This window comes from Dermacentor silvarum, chromosome 3, assembly GCF_013339745.2.
Source record: "Dermacentor silvarum isolate Dsil-2018 chromosome 3, BIME_Dsil_1.4, whole genome shotgun sequence".
NCBI lineage: Eukaryota > Metazoa > Arthropoda > Arachnida > Ixodida > Ixodidae > Dermacentor > Dermacentor silvarum.
In genome coordinates, this window is record NC_051156.1 from 48644694 (window position 1) to 48661401 (window position 16708).

The 16708-nt window shown below is 45.9% G+C and overlaps 1 protein-coding gene across 3 annotated transcripts in view; it reads left to right on the forward strand.

The window, feature by feature from the left end:
- LOC119445417 (uncharacterized) overlaps window positions 1-16708 on the forward strand; it is a 199906-nt gene that overhangs the window by 75634 nt on the left and 107564 nt on the right. The window contains exon 1 of one of the 3 annotated variants that reach the window (XM_037709709.2): window positions 2539-2626. The exons of the other annotated variants lie outside the window; for them this stretch is intronic. The gene's annotated coding sequence lies outside the window, so the exon portion shown is untranslated. Of the gene's footprint in view, window positions 1-2538; window positions 2627-16708 lie in introns of those variants that run through there. 3 annotated transcript variants of the gene reach the window in all.

Sequence of the window (16708 nt, forward strand, 5' to 3'; positions counted from 1 at the left end):
ACAGCGCCGCTTCAGACACGTGGGTGTAAAGAGGCACACTGCAGTGAAACAGAGCAGCACTTGACGGTCTGTGTTTTCGAAAAGTCGGCGTGGCGTGCGGTGCGCTCTTGCAATCATCCGGCGACTCTGTGCGATTATCACGTCGCGCAGCCGCGGAGGTGGCACTTTTTTTTTTTTCAAGACAAAGTTACAGCGCCTTGAAACGTGCTCGGTGTACGAGAAGAGGCGGCTGAAACACGGGTTGTCCAATTAAACGCTAAAACTGGGCCTGTTAGCTACAAGCATTGCGGTACGAACACCTAAGAAGTGTTAGCCACAAGAGTACGAGGAAGCCACCAGGAGGATACAGATGTCAGCGAGAAGGAAAGTGACGAAATATTGGCCTCTCGGGTACACTGACACGTGCTGAATCGACGAAAAAAATAGGTTGTAGGTATGCACACAAACTGTGCCGCTTTCGACAAAGGAAATCGATTCCAGAAATCCGTAGAAGAGGAAGTCACAGTGGCACCCAAGCAAAAGTAAAACCCTGATTTATTTATTTATTTCTTTATTTATTTATTTACTGATAACTCTTAATGAGCTAATGCAACGAACGGACAACGCGGGATGCCATAGGACAGTGATTGGATATAACGTGCACTACCTGGCGTATGGAAGAAGGGAGAGCTGCCACGGATGTGGAGACAACAGACAAAGAGTAGGTCACCGAGATAAAAGGGAAGCCGCCGGACCTCGCTGTTTGGTTGGGGAGGCTCTTACATCACGCCAGAGGTTGCTTAACCTTGTGGGTCGGCGACGTGGCCGCCCGGCGTGCTGCGGTGATGACTGCAGCAGCGAAGGAACCAAAGTTGCAAAAAAGTGACATGGGGCTTAACATAGGAAAGGGAGGAAGCGTTGCGCCACTGACACTCACTGACAATTCAATGAACTGCGAGATCTATTGGGTTACTTTGACGATGATCTTGATGGTTGCTCGATAATGTTTTTTTTTTCACATTTCTATTCATCCGACTTCCATGCAGCTCATACCGCTTGCGCCGATTGCACGTGACTGCAATTCGATAAAGAACGCAGCAGTCGTTGTGCGCTTCACTTTGAAAGAGCGCCGAAAGAACCGCACAGTTATTTGGGTGGTTGTCCTGATCGTGGCTACGAATTTCAATTCCGGCATAAGCTATCTAGATTGAACGTTCTACTTAATTAAATGCCTATGTGAGCTGGCAGCTCGTTTAAAGTCTCGTTCACATGAAGAATACTTTTAATCCTGCACCATAGTTTGACGCACATGGAACCGCAATATTACGGCATCTAAATGTATTCTAAATTTGTCTTGCGTGCTTTCCGGAGAGCCCATAAACATTGGGATTGTGATACGCCACACAGGAAAGGTGAGCAGGAAAGGGCGATCCCGGCAGACAGCTTATACGTTTTCTCTAAAGTACGACCTCGGGCCCGTATGTTCAAGTGTTCTGCTTGGAAATAGAAATTTCGACCTTTCGAATAGAATTCGGTTCTTTATCAGAGCGTAAAATTCGCCGACGACATTCCTTCGTTTCTCTCTTACCGCATAACGCTTCTTCCTTCAAACACCACCGTTTTCCTTCTGATTTCACGCTTTCCTCCTTCCTTCACTGCTCGCTCAAGCTTTACGAAGTTACCTTCGAATTGACGGAGCCCGGCTAACTAACGAATTGTAACTAGGCGCAAGCGAGCTGGATTTTCATGCGCCCTTATAGTCATCGTCATGGGCTTCGCATGAGTGGAAATACGGCAACTTATTTTCGAACAATTAAACCGGAACCCTCTGAGCCGCTCACAACTGCTATTTTACGAGCAATATATAGCACCAATAAATTCCAACGCCGTACGCCCTGCTGTATGACACCAAAATACGTAGCTTCACCACGACCGCGCTGCAGTACCTCGAACAATTACAGTCCTCTTCCTCAGGTAAACACAGAGAAGTGTCACTAGCGAAATTAATTACGAGAAGCTGCATTGCTGCCCGATCCACGCCGAAAAGCAGGTTACGTATTGTCAGGAAGCTTTTATTCATGAAATAAGTCAGAACGCGCTAGAATCGCGCTTCGCTTCAAACAGCACTGTCGACACCGCCCCTCGTGAAATATTAGGTTGCCTCGAAAAAGGCCACGCGGTTGCAAAGAACACTGAAGCATGGCATTAGCCGCTGAGCACAACCTGTTTAATTTCCCTAGTGCAGCGCGAGCTCGCTGACGTGTCAGTCGTGATACTTAAATAAAGACCGATTCTGCAGCGAACAATTCACGCGCGTCACACCAGAAACGAGAGGCTTTGAAGAGAGATCTGCTGCGCTTTAAAACTGGGTGCTTAAGCGTCGAGTTCTTTGGAGGCGATAAACCCTTCTCTGTCGTATGAATAGCGTATGAACTTTACACACAAGCACGGTGCCCTTTGATGTGCGTTTGAGGGGTGAAAAGTACTTTATTAGCGTCACGTTTCAAGAGAAGCCTTAAAAGTCTTATCGTTGATATTCATTACATTTGCGATGTATTATACATTGGTTCTGAGCAATAGGAGCAACGAGAAACGCGAACAGACCTTGTCCCAGATCCCTTTCTCTTGCCCCTGATACCGCTACGTTGTAAGTGCTTTGCGAAAATTTCTACAACTTTTCATTATTTAGGAAGGCGAAGTAAATTAATAATCGTAAAAGAAGACGTTTTAAGTCCGAAAGCAAATGTGACCTGCAGAAGGTCGACGTTTTTATTTAGAGTCAGTGAAAGCTGATACTTGGCTCTCAGTAGTCGAGTTTCGTGTACTTGAACGATTGCACTCTAATAAATAAAGCAGTGACAAGGGAGGAGATCTCGTTCGTAGTTTCGCAAGTCGCAGCTCATGAACAGAGCAAATAATACATGGCATAAACGTACGCCAACAGTGAGTGAGCGGATATGGGTTAGCGGTGTTCGATAACAGCTTCGGTGGAAAGATAGGGAGGCATAAAAGGCGGGGAAGATAACTAGATGCGAGTTTTCGGTTTGCTACCCTGCACTGTGGTGGGGTAATAGGAGCTGGAAAGGGGACAGAGAGAAAGTGAGAGAAGAAAACAGAGAGAAACAGGAAGGGTGTTCTAATTAAAGGTGTTCACACAGGGTGGTGGATCTCAAGAAGCACAGGATGAAATAGAACGCCTGTAAGGGCGTATGCGAGCAAATGACAGAACTTTGCCGCCGATATACCGGCCAATGATTCGGCAGATGAAACATAATACCAAGCGTCTTCACGAAGACCGCGACACTTATTGTGACAATTAATTAGAATCAGGATGGTGGTTTGCTATGCGATATGTTTAGAAGGAGTGCCAGGTCTACAATAATTGGTGACACTCCTAGATGTGCAAACCATTTAATTAAAAGCAGTAAATAACATTCGAAGCGAAGCCTTTCTGCCTATACCTCAATGTTAGCAATGTAAGACCGAAGAAAAGGTTTAACCAAAGTCATGCATTGTAAATGAAATTTCGCAAGATTCCCGCAGTGCACCACAGATTTGTGGAGCTCTGAAAACAAGATGAAAAGGACCATCAGAGATTACGCGTTGCGATGCGTTACGCTCTGTGAAGAGCCAACATGGATGTCTAGATTACAAAGCCACCATGAGCACAGCTGCCGCCCGTACCCTCGTCTTCAGCTTCCCATAGATGCTGCGGAACGCACATTATTATCAGCTCTGTGGATGTCTCTCCGGATGCCCTGTTTTGGTATGAAGTTGGCATATGATAGTCACATGGTTGAAAAAAAAAGAAGCAACTGTCTTCTTTGAAATAAGCCGACAGCTTCATTTTCGAATTGCCTGTTGTGTTCTCCAGTTCTTGTATTCTGATGTTTAGGACAAGCTTCGCTCAGCACAGCAGCATAATTGACCTTTTTCCTTTCGCACACTTATTCTACCCACAGTGGTAACTTATTTGTTATACTACATCACTTGAAGTGCACCGGTTCGAGAGACCACATTATATAGTTCTACTGTTCATCCTCCCAGGTGCACTCGGTGCTCAGTTACATTCTCTATTCCTCATTCTATTCCACCTTTCCCTCACCCCCAGCGTAGGGTAGCAAACCGGACGCTCGTCTGAGTGCCCTCCCTGCTGTCGCTCTCCTTTCTTTCTCTCTCTCTTTGGCTCTGCACTGCTAAGCTCGAGGTAGCGACCTTTTCGACCGGTACGAAATGCAGGAACGCTCGAGTACAAACCTTAATATGGAGTCCCACACTATACGGCGCGCCTCCTAATGAGATCGTAGAGTGAGATTCTGAAACCGCTGCATTTAATTTTATTTACGTTATGGATTTTACAATGTATCCTGAATTCGGTCACACAGGGTGTTCTTTCACGGTCGCATCAATCAGCAAGGGATCAATTCGACAGGTGAAACCGCTGCTTTTCATTGCCACTTACGGCTAATCTTTCTTATGAACGAAAATACTTGCTCGTTCAGTCCCAGGGATGTTACTTTGGCACAATATTCACAATCTTTTCATTTCCTCTCTACAAAGAGAGCCTTCATCGTCGATATAGGCATTGTCATTTATCATTGTGAATGCAGCAGACTTAGTTCTGTCCCACGCCCGTAATGACAAGAGAATTCGTACGCTATAACAGTAGGTAAGAAGACGCGACACCTGACTCTGATAGCGAACACGTCACTGGATAAATGGGCTGGAAAATGGCCCACAGTTAAGAATCAGTATAACATTCATAACCTTTGCCTTCAAAAGCACGAAAAAAAAGTTCACCGACGATTACGATACTCCCCAATGCGACAGAGAGAGAAAGTCACAAGGGAAAGGCAGGGAGGTTAACCAGGCTGAACATGGTAGGCTACCCTGCACTGGCGTAGAGGGAAAGGGGATTGAAAGAAGATAAGGAAGAGAGAAGTTTATACCCTGCACAGTTACACAGTCAAGCGTTCAGTGCTGAAATTCGTCACAGGCGGTCACACACGCCAGGGCACCTCACAAAACGCAGCAGCATTTTGTGAGGTGCACAGTCTGAGTGTCGTCACAGGCGGTCATACAGGCCTGTGCACCTCACAAAACACAGCAGCGCCTTGGTAGCCCTGCACATAGCAGACGCACGAGGCCATGGGCCCAAAATCTTCTCCTTCAGGAAAGGTCTGTCGTCTAAGTGCCCCAAAGCCGTCCGAAGGGCACTCCTCTCATCTTAGTATCTGAGGCAGTCCCATAACAAATGTTTGGGGGTTTCCACAGCACCACATGTGCCGCAATCGACACTGTCCGCCATTTCAATTAGGAATGAATAGGCATTTGTATTCGCAGGCGACACAGTAATGTTTCTTCTGGTCGGTTAAAACCAGGTGAAAGTTGTAATTGCATCTGTGGGTCCATGGCATAGAGGCGCCGGTTGGTAAACTTTGGTATATTCTATTTCCTCCCAGTTATATTATGGGCAACACTGCTGAGGTGCCGCACTGTATCCGTTCTCGAGAATGGTCCCAAATTAGAAATTCGAGCGCAGCTCTATACACGTTTTCGATTCGCGATATATTGGCTAGGCGTTGCGCTGCTGAGCACGCGGTCGCTGGATCGAATCCCGGTCGCTGCGGCCGCCTTTCGATGGAGGCGAAATGCAAAAACGCCCGCGTGTTTACATTCTAGTGCACGTTAAAGGACAGATGGTCAAAATTAATCCGGAGCCCTCAACTACGGCGTGTCTCATAATCAGAACTGGTTTTGGCACGTAAAACCCGAGAAAGAAGTAATACATTGGCTGGTGCGTACAGTCTAGCTCGTGCGGCACGTTGCAAATGGAGCGTAGTGTGGCGCGACTGCCCCGCTAATCTGTAGATCGCAAGAGCCAGCGCGTGGAGCCAGCGCGTGGGTCACGCGTGGGCGCGATTCACAGCAGTAGCCGCCGTTGAAAGACCTCCCAGACAACGCGCGCTACTCTGGCGCCCTCTCGTAGCCATCGTGGGCGCACTACGCTTTTCTTCTCACGTTTTCGCCATACCCTTCTTGGGTTTCCGCCTCGTGGTTCCGCTGCAGCCTCCTTTCTATTTTACTCCTCGCGTCTTTCATTTTCCTGCTGCACTCCGCGTTCCCTTTCGTCTTTCGCATTGCTTGTTCGCTGGGTTACAAGTGACGACGCTAACGCCGACCCTCATCTCAGAAATAGCGGAGCTTAGATAAGAGCTGAGATCTAAAAACAGCCAGCCATCAAATATTATCCTGAAGCTACAAAGGAAATTCCCGCAAGTTCACTGGCACAGAACATGGCGTGTCCGTCCCTCCCTTCCAGTACATTGTACAGAGGCAATCGCTTTCCCTCGTGCTCAACCAAATGTAAGACCGGCCTGTGTCGGAAGAAAGAGTTTTACAGCGTTGACTGGACTCTCCGTCGCATCAAAAGGCCATTCAAGCGATACTGCGTTTCTTGCGCGCACGTCTTTAACGGGAACCGATTTCATGTTTCTACTTATCTGTCTCACTCTCCACCTGCTCTAAAACATGCATTTCCCCCATCCCGGTAAATTGGAAACTCTCATCTGGTTTACCTCGCTGCCTTTTTTCACTTTCAACATATATATATATATATATATATTTATCATGCGGGTTTATCATACAGAAAGCGCGCGGCGGTAAAGAAGATTGTGTCCTCGTCCAGGGATCGAAACGGAAACCAGTTATTTCCTGGAGCGGCAGCTTAAAGCCACTTGGCTTACGAGAAGGCTAAGAGATGTTGGGGTGACGCAGAGCCAATTTAACAATTGGAAGCACAGTGACCCTTAATATAGAAACGCATTTCCACGGCTCACAAAAAAAGAACAGATATTACGGTGCAGCTTTTCGTAACGGCTGCTGCCTACCAAAAGTGTTGTTGGACCTTGCTATCGTCGAAGGCAGTCGGCCAACGAGAAACAAATACTGAGAAAGAATAGCTTTGTGAATTCGGACTGAATTGGCAGAGATCATCAGTGTGAAGCTAGAGAAAAATTTAAAAAAATTATCGGCGCGACAGCAACCAGAACTTGCTGTAGCGCGGATTACATTTTTGTTCTTTTTCAGAAATTTCTACCACGTTGCGGAATTTCGCACAATGTATTTGATGGACCGATTGTTGCTTTTTCGTCTACGTCATTGACGGTGGTTGTCAAGCGCATGCTTCAAACGCGAAGCGATTAAAATAGCGTGAGCTATTTCACTTGATGAGTTTCCTGCCTAAAGTGCGACAACGTGTATGCAAGCGGACACGTATCCAAACCAATTAGTCTGAACGCCATATCGTCGTTTCTTTCCTATTTGCGCGAATACCTTTTACGCTTCACTGCTGATACCTGTCTTTTGCTCGCCATTTTGGCGGAGAAGTTTACGTGCTGGTGAAGCAATGCAACTGAAAACAGCGTTTGGGTTTTACAAAACTCTTTCTTATGTGCAATGTGAAGTAGAGACCGTGGTTTCGGACACAGCGTCGCCGTAGACTTGACGTAGTAGAGTTTCTGGTTCAGACGCTCGTGATCCAATTCATGCAAAGTAACTTACCAATAATGTAAACATTTCAGTACTCAACTAGTTTCTAATCGTTTTAGAGAAGCATATTTAACCATGATGATGATTGATGACGATGATGATTTATTGGCATCTCCTTAGAAACGGGGCATTGAGAGATAGTCACGTCACCTTCTTGAGTTAATGAGGCATGCTGTACTTGCTTTTTATTCCAGCATTTTTGTGTACATCTTAATGTTGTTTCTCTTCCTCGAAGTTTCTCGATCTACCTTGTACCGCTACCCATGCCTGTAACGGATCCGGTCGTATAATTTTCTTCGTTGCCTTTTTTTACACCAATACTTTACGTCTCTTGCTATCTCGCATGCTGACCGGTTGATGCTTCCGTCCACTTTAAATTGAAGAGCTTTTAAACATAAAGAGTGTCTAAAGTATAGTATGCATGCAACAGATCCATTGAGTTAAGTGCTTGCAATTTATACAGACTATGCATTACTCCATTACTGTTGTTCTGGCAAAGCGTCACCAAATCCAGTCCTTTGGTTTTGTTTGCTGCGTGGTGATATTAGGCAGAGAAGTTTCGTTTAGAAGTTTCTGAGGCAGTTTTGAAATTGAGGCACACGACGCTTAAGTGCACCTAAGTAACCACCCAAAGAAGATGCAGTTGCCACTGCTTCGTACAAAACGGGTGAGTTTCCGCAAAAGAAGCTAAGGCACAACCATTGAGAGATCTTTCGGCAATTTTGCGAGAGAGCCGCGTCCAAGTTTTCACAATATTACCCGCAATCTCGTGTGATAACTGGACCTCGGCGGAGATTTTGTTCAAGCAGAACGCAATAGAATTCGCGGCAACCTTTACGGTGACAGCGCAATAAGCAGCGCGAAAAGTTGTGTTGCTGAGAGTGTCCCTGGGTAGTGATAATCCGCAGGATGCGCCGGAAGTTCTGGTCCTTGAGTCAGTGATGTATTATATTTTTCTGCGAGAGATGGCTGTTATCTCGCAATCCAGCGTTCGCATAGCACTCTCTCGGGTGCACTCAAGGCTTTACATCTTATATGAGTCGCCGATTAAAAAACAAGGGAACAGAAAAGTATATGTAGATCTTTCGGAACACTGCCGTTTATTTTTCCCTTTGCGCTGTGCAAGATAGAACTCGTAGCAGCATTTTATTTATGCCAGCTTCTTGAAAAACAAAGCCGCTCGGTAACGGATGCTCTGGCTGTTCGAGTACTCATCTTGATTAAATGCCCCCCCCCCCCCCCCTCGTTCCTCCCCCCGAGGCTGCAACGAAATTGAAAAAAAAATGCATGCGAAGAAGGTGGATTTCGCAATTTGATAAATCAATTCATGGCAGTGGTTCTTCTCTATTTTTTGTAGAGAGTTTACCGCTTTCGTTTGCGGAATGGGAGTGCATGTAGCTCGGCATGTCTGAATCGCGTTTCCTGTCAAATTTAAAACGAGAAATAGGCGGATCATAAAACAAGGGTGGAAAAATGTCCACTAAGATCGCGGTAAAACGTACCACGTGGTATAACTTACGCAAGACACGCAATGCGCGTGTCTTGCGTGAAGCAACGGTTAAGTTCTCGTGATTAACAGTGGCTGCGGGGCATGTCCGCCATTTGATAACGGCTGTACGTTCTGTGGCTGTCGTGGATTACGAATGGGACTTTGTGCTTCCTAGCGTGAGCTCGCCAGTACACACGAAAGTGTAAGAACGAAGCAAAATATGCTTATTGGAATTATTGCTTTCTGCTGGTGATTAATGTTTCGCCTGCTCCATTCTCGCACAGATTGTAAGTGTATTCGCCGTAGGAACAATGTATGCCTAGAATTCGCTGTACGTATTCTTTTTTTTTCGTGAACATTAAATGAAATCCCACACGCAGAGCTAATTCATTGAATCGGTTGTCATTAATTACATTTTCAAACCTTATGCGGGTCCTCTTGCGTAAAGCCTTGGTAACTAAAAATACATTAACTTTACAAAAATGTGAGTTACAGTTATATAATGTGCCTAGCTCTTAAGCCATTTTGTGCGGCTAGATATATCGCTCTCATATTAGAATAAGGCTCTACGACTATGGGAGGTCATGATTAAAAACCAACAGCTCTAGCCGGACTTAGACCGGAAAAGCAATCTTCTTTGCCATCGGTGTCTACGGAAGCAAATTTAAACAGCATATCCTTCCCATAGTTTTTAAAATATATATTTGGACTTCTATTCTGGTTAATTTATGAGTCTGTCAAGTGTCTTGAACTGCTTCTAATGCAACCCTTTCTTGTCTCTCTCTCTCTCTCTCTCTCTATATATATATATATATATATATATATATATATATTCCATACTGTTTCTTACGGCAGAGTGGTCGTCTTGGCAGTCATACTATTGTGTGTAATGTATGTTTTTATAGCTACAGGAGCAGCTGGCTTACAGTTTCTACATTTATGAGATCTTAATAAATTAAACAAATCGCTTTCATTTTCCCGTCATGTACAGCAGTGATCAACAAAATATCCTCATTGGTGCATGCGATGCTGTGGCTGGTAGTTTAGCTAATTCGAGAGCGTTTCTACCAATAGCTGTGCTGGTACCTTTTTTTAATTGAAATGGTTAATAGGAGAAGTTGGCGCTTTTATGGCGGCACCGGCTACTCCTTGTCACATAGCTTTGTTGTATTTTATTTTATTATGCTTTCGCGTAAACTGCAACACGAATAGCCGCTTTTTGGAGAGTGCTTTGTCAGCATTATACAGAATGCAATTATCTGACAAAACTGTATACAGTATCCGATGCAGCATCCGGTTGAGCGTTAGAGCAAGCAAAAAAATTATACAATTTCAGCAATTCCTCCAGCTCAGAGCTCATATTAACAGAGTAAAGTTATTGCGCTGTTTTACTATGGTTAATAATTAACGATACTATTATTATATTTTGTTATAATCTTTCTAAATTGCTTTTTTAAGCTTTTTTTTCCAGTACCTCCCGATTCATGGCGTATTCCCCAGAGTTGGTTGAGCCACTTATAGCCTAGGATAAATCAACCAACCGATATGAACTCATATACTGAAACAGGTGCAGTCTGTCACAGCGGCAACCTCGTTCTCCTCGATAATTATTTATTTGAGCGATGCACACAGCGCCGCCACCGTCCGCAGGCGTCATAGCCTGCCGTGTCTCCTGCGATACATGGAATCACGCAGCCCCTGTCAGACTCTATGCGGCTCACGGATGCCCGCGCGAATGAGCAAGATTGAACGCTTCGCGATAGGGCACTGATTCGCTAGATGCACACTGCCGTAAGGATCGCCACCGCTTGCGAAGCTGACGATTTATTCACGTCTGGTTGTATAACGCATGTATATGGGGTAGCCCAGGTGCCGTCTACCCCAGGCTCTCCAAGGCAACCAGTGCATAACAGAACAGAACTGTGCATATCATAAGAAGGGAGTCTGATTACAACTACTTGACGACCACAGCGTAGACGCTCGACGGATTGCGCTGGTTCGTGACTTTCCACGCTGCTCCATGATATTTGATAACTTTCCGTGACATGGGCGGTGCGACGATTGTCCTCGTCGCGCCTTTCTGATTACTGTGTCGACCAATCGCGCCTTGTCCAAGCACCATGGATGACAGCGTAACCGAAAATACGGACAGACATAGCAATGGCCATTTTAATCGCCAGTGTGGCTTAGCGGCTATCGCGTTGCGCTGCTAAGCACGAGGACGCGGGTTCAACTCCATGCAGACCAAAGCGGCTCGCATTTCTATGAAGGTGGGGTGCAAAAACACTTATGTACTCAGATTTGCATGCCCATTAATGAACCCCAAGCGGTGAAAATTGATCCGGAGTTTACAACTACTTAATTTGATTTAAAATTTTGTTCCAGCCTGTTAACTGCGCTCGCATTAAATTTGCGCAATTACAAGAGACGGTGAACCAAAGCTATATTTATTAGTCAAGCGTTTCCCTCAAGGAGTCCTATCTCGTCAGCATGCCGCCCGGTTTGGTAAAAGTTTAAGAAAGGCAGACGAGCCGGTTCGCCGTTGGGGTAAGCGCGACATTTGTGGCGTCACAACTTGCGATTCCACCCTGATCCCTGCCGCGACTGGCATTTCGACACGCACGCTGTAGCTGGGCTCGCTATGGGGCAGAGCTTCTGACAAGCGAATTGTTTCGCACGCACTCTCGTTCTTGCTGTTTTAGTTGTACTTCGCGCCTTTCTTCGCGGAAAGATAGCCTATTCGAAGGAAGCCTAAATCTCGCTCAGCAAAGAATGGTAGTTCTGTCTGTGGGCTCTCGTTTAGGTGAATGCTTTCCGGCACACGAATAACGAAAGCGCCCCGACTAAGCCTGGCAATCTTTCGAGCACTGCTCCCCAGCGAAAACCGCGCCGTGACGGCTCCTGTTTTAGCACTTCGTCTGCAAATAACTTGGCAACAGAATACGTCGTTTCCAAAGGCACCGCCACCGGTGTTGTAGCAGCACGCAGGCTCGTTTGCGAAGCGCAAGCAGCGCCCGTATCTTCAGCTCAATCCAGCGTTACCTGCGTGTGACAGGCGCGTTGGTGTCGCGGACGCCGACAGTGATTCCCGTTGTTTCTTCGGCCCGCTAGCTTCATTACGTGTCGACGTTATCGAAGACCGCTTTCAGTTGGCATCTAGCGCAGCCGCTGCAGCACACACTGTCTTGTCCGGTTTCTCGCTATGTCGTCTTGCATTCGAGCATGAGCATTAACCAAGAAACTCGCGTGATTTGCGGCCATCAAGCACAGAGCAACGAGATGGCGTGTGTAACTTTTCAGACGACGAAATTCGACCTTCTTGCGGAGGTTGCGTTTGTTCTTTCCTCTCTTTTATTGACTGTGCTGTTTTTCGTTGCTCTCAAAGCCTACGAATGTGGGCTTGTTGTCGCAATTGAGCGAAATCTGTCTTTTTGAAACGCATGAAGTTTGCGCTACTCGTTTCTGCAAGTCACGCTCTAACGTTGACAGCAGACCAATTTATCAACTGCAGCGGAAGAGCAAACGTTGCAGGCTTTCATCCTGAGATCGTTTTCTTCTCGACAGAGCGGGTTATATTCATTCGCATGATAATAACAATGGTTAGGTCAGGATACCGGTTGGGGCATAGGCCTCGCGAAGCAAGAAGTGTTCCATTTTAGGTTTTTGTTTGCCTAGTTGTGCTTGTTTGCTTGTTTGCCAACTTTGCCAACTTCAGTACATTGTACGGGTCACGATACCACCTTTGACGTAATTCCTGCACAAACGCCCCGTGAGATCGTATACTGATGCAACTCCGATATACGAAGAATCATGCTCGTTGGGGCAATGAGCCTATTCCACTGAAGAGCGGGCACATGCAAGGCATTTTTGTTTCCTTTCGTACGTTTTTTTTTTTTTGTTCGAGGCGCAACAATTTTTGAGTGCCCTTGCGGAATACTCTGAACTCGACTATCGCCTAGAAGTTGTATCAAAATCAACCTGTACGTACGTTAGGCACAACCTATTCCATCTCGGATGTAACGCACTTTTGTTTTCTAAGTCAAAAACAGATAGCCGTCATTTCCTCTACTCTATATTACAATAAAAAATAGTGTGTGGAATAGAAAGTGCAATGCGCTTTTATTTCTGGCGATGCAAGTCGGGTGCGCATTTGAATAGAGTTATTATGGTATCTTAAGCACTCAGTCACTCTCATTCTGAAATGAAAGAGCCGCGTGTTCTGCAAAACTTATCTTACGTAAGGACACCTTCGTGCTTCGGCGTGCGTTCAGACCGCCACTGCTTGACAGCACTACGGGTGATAATGACACGATCGCCGCGCCAATGGCTGATTATGGGAAGCGCGTACGAAACAGAAATTTAGTAAATACGACAGCTCGTACTTTAATTTTCTCTCTCTTGAGCATCTTCTCTTGCACCAACCATACACTCAGGTGCCCGCTGATACGCCGAGGAGTAAGTGAAAGTGAAATTCTAGCCCCCAGAGCAACAAAATTTTGGTTGCCGAAGCTGGGACTTCCTATTACAACAGTACATTTTTTTCGCGCGGCAACGAATAATGAGATTTATTAATGATCGGTACTTAATCAGCAAAACTAAGCTCTGACCTAAAGTTTTCTCTTTGCATACGCTGCTCTCTCTGCCACCAACAATTTTGCAAGGTTTACAAAACTTTTATAATGAAATCCGTTACGCTGTTATAGAGGAATGATGACTGCGATGCTAGTGAACCAGAAAGCCACTACAGGTTTATCGTGTCGAAGTGCACGTGAGACCAGAACTCACGTGATGTTCCGCATAACTTTAGTGGAGACCGACACAATGCGGTACATGTCCTTCAAAGTGTTATAAAACTCGGAAATAAACTGTGTAGAATGAACTGAAGCGGTACGTTGTGGCAGTGCGGAATCGACCATAAATCGCACGAGGCAATATACGCATATCAGTAGAGACTGGTAATATTGTAAATAAATAAATAAAACTAAATGTGCCAAACCACAGCGCATACTATTCCTCGCGGGCGCGGGCGTTGAAAAAAACCTACGCGATTATTTCCTGAAGTAAGTTTGTGCGACCTAAAAGGGGGCGAATTACAGTATATGCTCAGTTTAGCAGAACAGCTACTCGTGGCGCTTTTAATGCAAATAGCATTCTTTGCCTACTTAAGCCATTTTGAATCTATCTATCTATCTATCTATCTATCTATCTATCTATCTATCTATCTATCTATATTCTTATGCCCGCCCAGTTGCACAAGTTGTCGTTGTGACACCACTATCGTGATGCAGCCGTGGTCGATCAGTCGCCTTTATTACAGCTTTGCGATCTGACTCTCATTATGTTTTCGCCGTCATGCCTTCTACTTCGATCCAGTAAACCAAGTGATCTTCCACCACTAGGAATGTGTTTGGGGTCTTGATGCCATCGCGGTTGTTGTGTCGTCATCATTGCAGCTTTGAAAAGCGACTCTCTTCGTGCCGTCGTCGTCACCGTCTTATCATTGTCGTCACGTGCCCTCCTCGTCACACAGTCGTCGTCACACCATTGCCGTGATGGCGTCGTCGCCACGCTGTCGTCTTACCGCAGTCATCGCTTCAGAAACGTCATGCCACATTCGTCGTTCCATCGACGTCAATCTTTTTTTTTTTCGTCATTGTATTGTAACCATACTGCCGTTATACCGTCGTTGGGAAACCGTCATGGTTGTTGCGTCGTCGTCATTGTGACTTCGGCACCCGACTCGCCTCATGTCGCTGTCGTCGTGCCATTGTAGTCGCGCTGTCGTTTGATTATCGTCATCACTTCACTAACGTCGTTCCTGTCATCGTCGTCATTGGCGTAGTCGTCACACATGACGCTAGCTGTCACGCGTCCGTGGTCTTACCGCCATCTTTATGCCGTCATGGTCGTGCTATCATTGTCATTTCCGCTTATTCATCCGGTTGTCGTCTTACCGTCATCGTCGTCTTGTCGTCGTTAGACCGACGTCATAATTTAGGAATCAGCATCGCATTGGCGTTAATGCGGTCGTCGCTATACTCTTGTGTCATCTTATCGATATCATTCCTTACTGGCTATTCTATCCTCACTGCTTCTGCGGAATACGGTTGGCGTCGTTCCGCCGTGCTTATTGGCGACGTTGGCAAGCGAGTGCCATGGCAAAGTGTGACGATATTGGAGTACGCGGCATACATCCGAAGCAATCAAAGTCTCACAATTACCACCAGATGTGTTAAATAAACGTTACTTCAGGAATACGGTGTGTCGCTGCAATAACAGATTGCTATTCGCATTACCTTCGGCATTCGCCGTGAGACGAGTTCTGTAGTAATTTTTTCGTGCGATGTAAATGCACGCGATGGACACGCTGTGGCACGGACTGTTCGCGGAAGCAGTTAGCGAGCGGTATGTATGCACCGTTTTGTAAATGTCGTACGGCCGGAGCTTTGTTCGCGATTAGGCTATTAGGGGCACGCGGCTGCACAACTGGGCTGGAGAGTGGGGCATGGCACACGTAGGCGCGCGTTCAGGGTGAGCTGAGTTACTATGACCTAAAATAGACTTCACAATGCCGAAGTAACCTTCAATTAACCCTTTCAGCGTCGGGTTCTCGCGAAGGTGACGCAATCCCCATGTCGGTTATTTTTTTCTGCCTCGGATGTTATGAAACGAACAGAATGGTTTATTTTTGGCTCTCCAAAAAAAAAAAAGAAACATATACATGACACGGATAATGGCAAGCTCTTACTTGGTGTGGCACCCACATTCATATTAGACAAAAGGGATGTTAAAAGTCACATGGCGGGACAAAGACTGGGAAACGCACCGGTACGTCAGTGAGGCGGCAAAGGTTAACAAAAACAGCTTTGCAGCGCCAATGGATATCGCGGTTGTCTCGATGCACAGTGCACTCTAACAAATTCCCCAGCGGGTCCCCCTATCTAGAGGCGGTATTGCGAACAGGCATTTTCGGTGCGCTGCGTAAAGTGTCCCACGTTTCCGGGTGGCGCCGGACGTGGCCCAATTGGAATTATCGGTGAAAATTAAGTAGCATGCTACGTCATCGCAGGGCTCATATCTTTGTGCAAAAAATTATTATTATTATTATTATTATTATTATTATTATTATTATTATTATTATTATTATTATTATTATTATTATTATTATCAACACCAAGAAGACACTCACCCCCGTTAAATTAACTAAACGCAACAGAATCGCCGCACAACCCTCCAGACACAGACTGGGTTTCTCAAACAGCAATTCAAACATTTATAATAGTTCATTCAGCACTGCCAATGTCTTAATCTTCTTCTTTTTCTTATTTTTTAAATAACTGCACTAGTTGTATTCATAAAAACACCCTAATAATGAAGGCGCGAGCTCGATGAAATGCTCGAGCTCGTTTGCTCTGGCATTGGCTCGAGCATTTCGTCTAGCTCGCGCCTTCATCCTGAGCCCCTCAACAGCCTAATCGTGTTGCCAGGGGGGTCGTAAGAGATAGGTGACTGTGTGCAAGAAAAAATAAGTAGCCTGGGACGGCTGCAATGATATTAGGTGGGGCGAATCAATTCAGCTTTATCGTTAATGCAGAATGGGTCATGCCATCGTTAGTCGCCTCTGCGCGTGTCCAACACGCTGCCCCAGCGTTACGCTTCCTCTGTCAAGCACTTTGTTTCTAAAATAAA